Raw genomic sequence first — 6,425 nt, forward strand, 5'->3', positions numbered from 1 at the left:
CCCCAGTGAACTCTCAAAACTCCTGAACTAGGATCTCTCTCCAACTGCTCATATACAAGTAGTCTGCTCTTCTCTCTCTCTCTTTGCAATGGACTGTGAGGGATCAGGGACCCTTTCAAGAGGATTGTGAGGCCAGGCCAGGGCACCCCTGGTCGTTCTCAAAACTCTTGTCCATAAAGTCCCTTTCCCTGATCACTCACTTCTGAGTAGTCTGTTTGCTCTTTCTTTTCCGCAGCTGCAGCTCATGGAGGTCATTCTGCCAAATCTTTCCTCATCCAACACACTGGTCACAAATTCCTGGGTCTAGGTAAGTCAGTCCCCAACATCTTATCCTGAGGATCCCAGGAGATTGTGCCTCCTCTCTGATTCCCCTGGAAGAGGGTGCAGGAAGCCCATAACCCTCTCCAGGCTATTCGGTCTGACAGCCAGACCTTTGGCCATCTCCCTCCTCACTCGGGACACCATGTGAGAAGGCAGACACCACCTTTGGCAGTAACTCCTTTTACCCACCCAAAGTGGGCGCTGGGGCTTCGCAAACTACCCCCTTCACTCTAGGCTGTCTTCTGAATTACCTAAAGAAATTACACCTAACAGAAATAAACTGAAAAAATTACTTTTTTTTTGCAATATAGCCTGGCCGCAATATAAACGGAACAGTGACAGCCATTGGCCAGGAAATGGGCACTTTCGACTTCCAAATTCCTAGAGACTTCTCTAAAGAAACAGCAAAATGGTGGGAGGGAAACTAAGTCCCAGACTTTTTCTTCCTGGGCTCCTGCCACTACCTTTGTTCAGCTCACCAAATTCTCCTTTTAAATGAAAAAACTTCTAGGAAACAATTTCCTCCTGAAGCTCCTCCTCCCTTGCCACCAGTCAGCCAATCCCGGGGCACAGGGCCAACTATCCTCCCTTTAAGGGAAATTGTTGTTATTAAGTGCTGTGGAATTGATCCCGACCCATAGTGAACCAGTATACGGTTTCCGAGGAATGACTGGTGAGCTTGAACTGCCGACCTTGCAGTTCAAATGGCTTTGCAGTCTGGTGCATTAACCCACAGCGCCACACCAGGACTCCTGGGATTAATGGCCCCGACCCAGTACATGTTTCTTTTTCTATGTCAGTCTTTTCCAGATCCAAGAATGCTTAGGATCCTTTTCTGAAAACCCTGTCAAATTCTACAAAGAGTTCCTGTGGATAACCCAGTCTTTTAGTTTAACATGGCATATTTACATTATTTAAAATGCTACCTTGACCCCAGGCAAAAGGGAATTCGTATGCAAAGCAGCAGAAGTCCATAGTAGGCCCCCAACCGTTAGTAGCAGATGCCTTCCCTCTGCAGAGAGCCTAATTGGAATTATCAACATGGAAGTGAAGGCACCCAATAAAGGGATCATATGATTACTTGTTTTATAGGTGGAATGGATAAAAACACCCATAAGGCTGTCAATATGATAAATTATATGAGGTCACCCAAGGCCCTGATGAAAATCCTGCCCTTTTTCTTTCCCACCTTTCAGAGGCCATGATAAAATATACCAACATGAACCCAGAATCAAGAGAAGGCCAAACTTTCCTTCATTTGCAATTTATTTCCCAGTCGGCACCAGAAATGAGAAGGAAATTACAAAAGTTAGAGGAAGGTCCTCAAGCCCCATGAGATCTTCTGAACAGCAGCCTTCAAAGTTTTTAACAACCTAGATGAAGAACAGAGGAACCAAAAAGTAAAACAACTCTGCATGAAATATCAGATGCTAGTGTCTGCCACCTCACACTTGCCCCAGCCCAGAGCAGGAAAAAGCACAGCAGTCTCTGGAGCATGCTTTTGATGTGGGCAGGGTGGACACTGGGCAAAAGTGTGCCCTAACCCGAGACCACCGACCAATCCATGCCCATATGTGGTCAATGGGGCCACTGGAAGATGGGCTGCCCCTCCCAGATCAGGTTCAGTACAATCGTTAGCCCCCCAGCCACCTGCACAAGACCTTTTTAAAGTGTTGAAGAGCAAAGATGTCAGCTTGAGGACTAAGGTGCGCCTGACCCAAGCCATGGTATTTTCAATAACCTCATATGCATGAGAAAGCTGGACAATCAATAAAAAAGACCATAGAAGAATTGATGCCTTTGAGTTATGGTGTTGGAGGAGAATATTAAAAGTGCCATGGGCTGCCAAAAGAACCAATAGATCTGTTTTGGAAGAAGAGAAGCCAGAGTGCTCCTTAGCAGTCAAGATAGCTAAACTTTGTCTCTCATACTTTAGACATGTTGTCAGGAGGGAACAGTTGCTAGAATAGGATATCATGCTTGATAAGATGGCACGTGAGAGAAAAAGAGGAAGACCTTCAATGAGATGGATTGGCCAGGTGGCAGCATCGTTGGACTCAAGTGTGGCAATGGTAGTGGGGGTTGGCCCGGGATTGGACATTGTTTCATTCTGCTGTGCATGGGATCTCTATGAGTTGGTGCCGACTCGATGGCACCTAACAACAACTCCCGGTCAGAAGTGATGAACAGTGAATTAGAAGGAATGGATTTGGACCAAGAGTCCTTTAACCTGAGTGAGGGTTAGCAAAGCCAAAAGGGCCAGCATATAGTTTCTCAGGAACCCCAGGTAGGGGAGCCAATGGCATGGCACCCCTTTAGCAGTGACTGCCAAGTGAAATCACCCCAACTCCCACTCCAGCCTCTGTTTAAACAAGCTTCATTGCATGGAAACAAGTGCAGGTTCTTGTTCCAAAGTGACATGGACACCTCCTCAGCACTGTTTGTTTCAGCCTTAAGTCTTTTCACAGGCCTGACTTCTGACTCATCCTGTTTCTCTCTCTCTCCTCTGTCAACTCATTACTTCAAAAGGCCAAGGATGCATTTCCAGGACTTGTTTACTTGTTGTTGTTGGAAATGCAGCAGCTCTGCAGGGCTCATCTCAACATTGCTGTCTGCTCAAGAGGCTGTCTCTTCCCACTTAGCCTTAGGCTGTGCTGGCAGTACTGGCTCCACCACCACCACCACCACTGCTGCCATAGGCTTGCCTGGAGAGACTGCCCACACCATTCTGACCTGATAGAGCAGACCTGATGATTTCTGAGGCAGATTCTGCTGTCATGTAGCTCTAGCAGGACCTGTCTAGCCCAACTGCTCTGTGCAGGCTCAGGCACATCAGCTTGCACAAGGCATGGGGCTTGCTCTAGTTGTAGCCAGGGCCTACAGTGGTCAACCCAGGCTGCCCCTCCTCACTGCTCCAGTGGTGCAGCTCCCTGGCGTTCTCCCTCTGCACCATGAAGGCAGCTGCTTGCCCTAACCCCGCCAGTGCATCTCACTTTGTGGCCCGTTTGACTAGCTCTGGTCCCACTTCTCCTACCCAATTCAGCAGGGACTTGGCTCACTTAATCCGGCTCCTGGCCTCTGGACCCCCAGAATTCCATTCCTTTTTGCCAATATTTCCTTTAGAAAAATTATCAATTAATGGAGCTAATTATCAATTGATGAGTTAATGCGCTGGGCTGCAGAGTCATTTGAACTGCAACGTCGACGGTTCAAGGTCACCAGCCGCTCCTTGAAAACCCTGTACAGGGTTGCTCTGGGTGGGAACCGACTTGACAGCACTTGACAACAACAACAACAAATATTATATGCTTCATAGTGGTGAGTTTTTGTTTTGTTTTTACCTTTTTGCACTTGGGTTACCTTAATTTTTAGCTAATATGCCAAATATAGTTGATTAAAGTTATACCTCAAAATTAAAAGATCACCATAAGGAGAAGACGATTAGCATATTTCAGAAATCCTATGTTAGCAAAGTGTCTGTTAAAGTTAGCATATTTGACTCAACATTTCTTTGCTTTCCCTAAAACTGGCTCCTTCTCTTTCCTTTATAAAGTACATTATTTGGGGCCAGGGCTCTCCTCTTCAGATTCTCTCTTGGTTTGTCTGTGGCTGAACTGGCTGACTCTTTCCCCATCCTTCCCCGACTCTGGGGAGTGATGAATTAATCACAGAATACTTTCTTATGACTTTTCTTTTTCCCTCAGGGACAAGCTCCCCAGCTGCTCCCCAGAAGCCCTTTACAAGGTTGCTGTGAATCAGAACCAAGTCAACGGCACATAACAACAACAATTGTAACATATATCACAGCATATTCACAGTTCTTTCCCTGGAATATACTGGCTTGAAGTGTTTTCTTTTCCAGTAATTCTGAATACTCTCTGTTGGAGATGCTAATGGTTAGCAGGATATTTTCTGAAATCAAGAAAGACAACAAAAGTTACAGAAGGCCAGCTTGAGATCATAGGGCATAGAATTCCATAAGTAGCAGTCATAAAGGGGGTATGTTTGTTTGTTTTTAAAGTTAATTTACAATGACAGGTTCAAAATTGATTATGATGGTTTTAAGTCAAAGGACGGTTTTATACATATGTATTTTCTAAGGAGCTCTGGTAGCGTAGTGGTTACAAATTGGGCCGCAAACCTTAAGGTCAGCAGTTCAAAACTACCAGCTGCTCCACCAGAGAAAGATGAGGCTTTCTGCTCCCATAAAGATTTACAGCCTCGGAAACCCTGGAAAGGGTTGCTATGGGTCGGAACTGACTCGACGGCACTTAACAACAATTCATTTTCTATTGGCACATAGCAAATTGCCACCAATGTAGCAGCTCAAATCAATGCCCGTTTATTAACTCACAGGTCTGTAGGCCAAGTGTCTGGTACCGTGTGACTGAGTTCTCTGCTCAAAATCTCACAAAGCTAGTCAAGATATTGGTCAAACTGGGCTCTAAACTGGTAGGTCTAGGAACGAATCCATTTCAAGCATGCTCAGATTATTGATATAATTCAGTTACTTGTGTTTGTAGGATTGAAGTGCTCATGTCCTTATCTCTTAACTTCTGTGGGCTGCCCACTATTCTTCTCTCCAAGCCACTCCATCTGCAAACTAGCAACCAGTTTTGAACCTCTCTGACTTTCTTCTCTAATTTCCTCTATCCCCCTTGCCAAGATAAACTTCTGCCCTTAAGGGCACAACTGATTGCATTGAGCCCATCCATATGATTCAAGATCATCTTCCTATTTTAAAGGGAGCCAATGAGTAATGTTAATTACAGCTGCAAAGTCTTGTGTGTTTTTTTGCCATGTATTATAACCTATTCAGTAGTCCTGGTGTGGCAGGATAGGTTAAGCACTGGACTGCTGATCAATTGCTTGGTGATTCAAAACCATAAGCCTCTGCTTGAAATGACAGGGTCACTATGAGTCAGAACCATATAAAGTGAAACCACAAGCCTCTGCTTGAAATGACAGGATCACTATGAGTCAGAACCATATAAAGTGCACATAACAACAACAACAGAATGTATTCAAGTAGCACTGGTAGCACAATAGTTATGTGCTTGTCTGCTAACTGAATGGCTGGTGGTTCAGACCCTCCTAACTGCTTCATGAGAGAAAGACCTGGAAATCTGCTTCCATAAAAATCACGGTCAAGAAAACTACCACCAGAGAGGCAGGGCTTGATGGTGAATAGGGTAGAGGTGCAGTGAAGATCTCCATCAGCAATATCACAGAATACCAGGTAAAGCAGGCTCAGGGCCGAGCTCCAAAACTCTAAACTACATATGTAGGAATATATTTTTTTTAATTGAAGGCTTATAGCTAGTGGAACTTGCAGCGGAAGGAAGAAATCTCAGACTTTTGAATCTGCTGCAGCCCGGGGCCAATAACTTGGGCAAGACCAAATGGCAAGACCAAGTGGGGGAGCAAGCGTACCTACCATGGACTAATGCTGCAGGAACCTCGGAGCAAAGGTGGACAATATACTTTGTCTGATTTTGGTTTATTTCAGATTTTTTTTTTTTTTGGTATCTGTTCATTGGTCTCTAGCTGTCTGCTCACCTCCATTCAGGTGACTAGAGGGGGTTGCTGAGTGAGTGGACACCCCCTACCCCCACCACTGGAGGGTTCTTCTACCACTCAGGTGCACAGATCCTCTCAGTGGTCAAAGGACCAGTCCCCACTTAAAACCAGCAGCTCAAAACGACCACAGCCAGTCCTAAGCTATTTATTGATAGGGAAAAGGACAGAACAGGGGTTGCTTAAAAGGCAAGTCCCCACTTAAAAGCAGCAGTGCATAATAGCCACAGCCAGCCCTGAACTGTTTATTAATAAGGAAAAGTCAAGAACAGGAGGTGAGAAGAGGGAGAGAGTTTAAAAACAAAACAGGCCAAAAATTAAATTCTGAGGTACAGCATAACAACCAACAGTGGCATCTTGAAATTCATCAGGTGGCCTGGAAGGCAAGAAGCTGAAAGAGGATATACGAATCGGGCTGTGAACCTTAAGGTTAGCAGTTCGAAACTACCAGCTGCTCTGCGGGAGAAAGATGAGGCTTTCTACTCCCGTAAAGATTTACACCCTCGGAAACCCTGTACAGGGTCGCT

Source organism: Chrysochloris asiatica, unplaced genomic scaffold (genome assembly GCF_000296735.1).
Source record: "Chrysochloris asiatica unplaced genomic scaffold, ChrAsi1.0 scaffold00039, whole genome shotgun sequence".
Lineage (NCBI taxonomy): Eukaryota > Metazoa > Chordata > Mammalia > Afrosoricida > Chrysochloridae > Chrysochloris > Chrysochloris asiatica.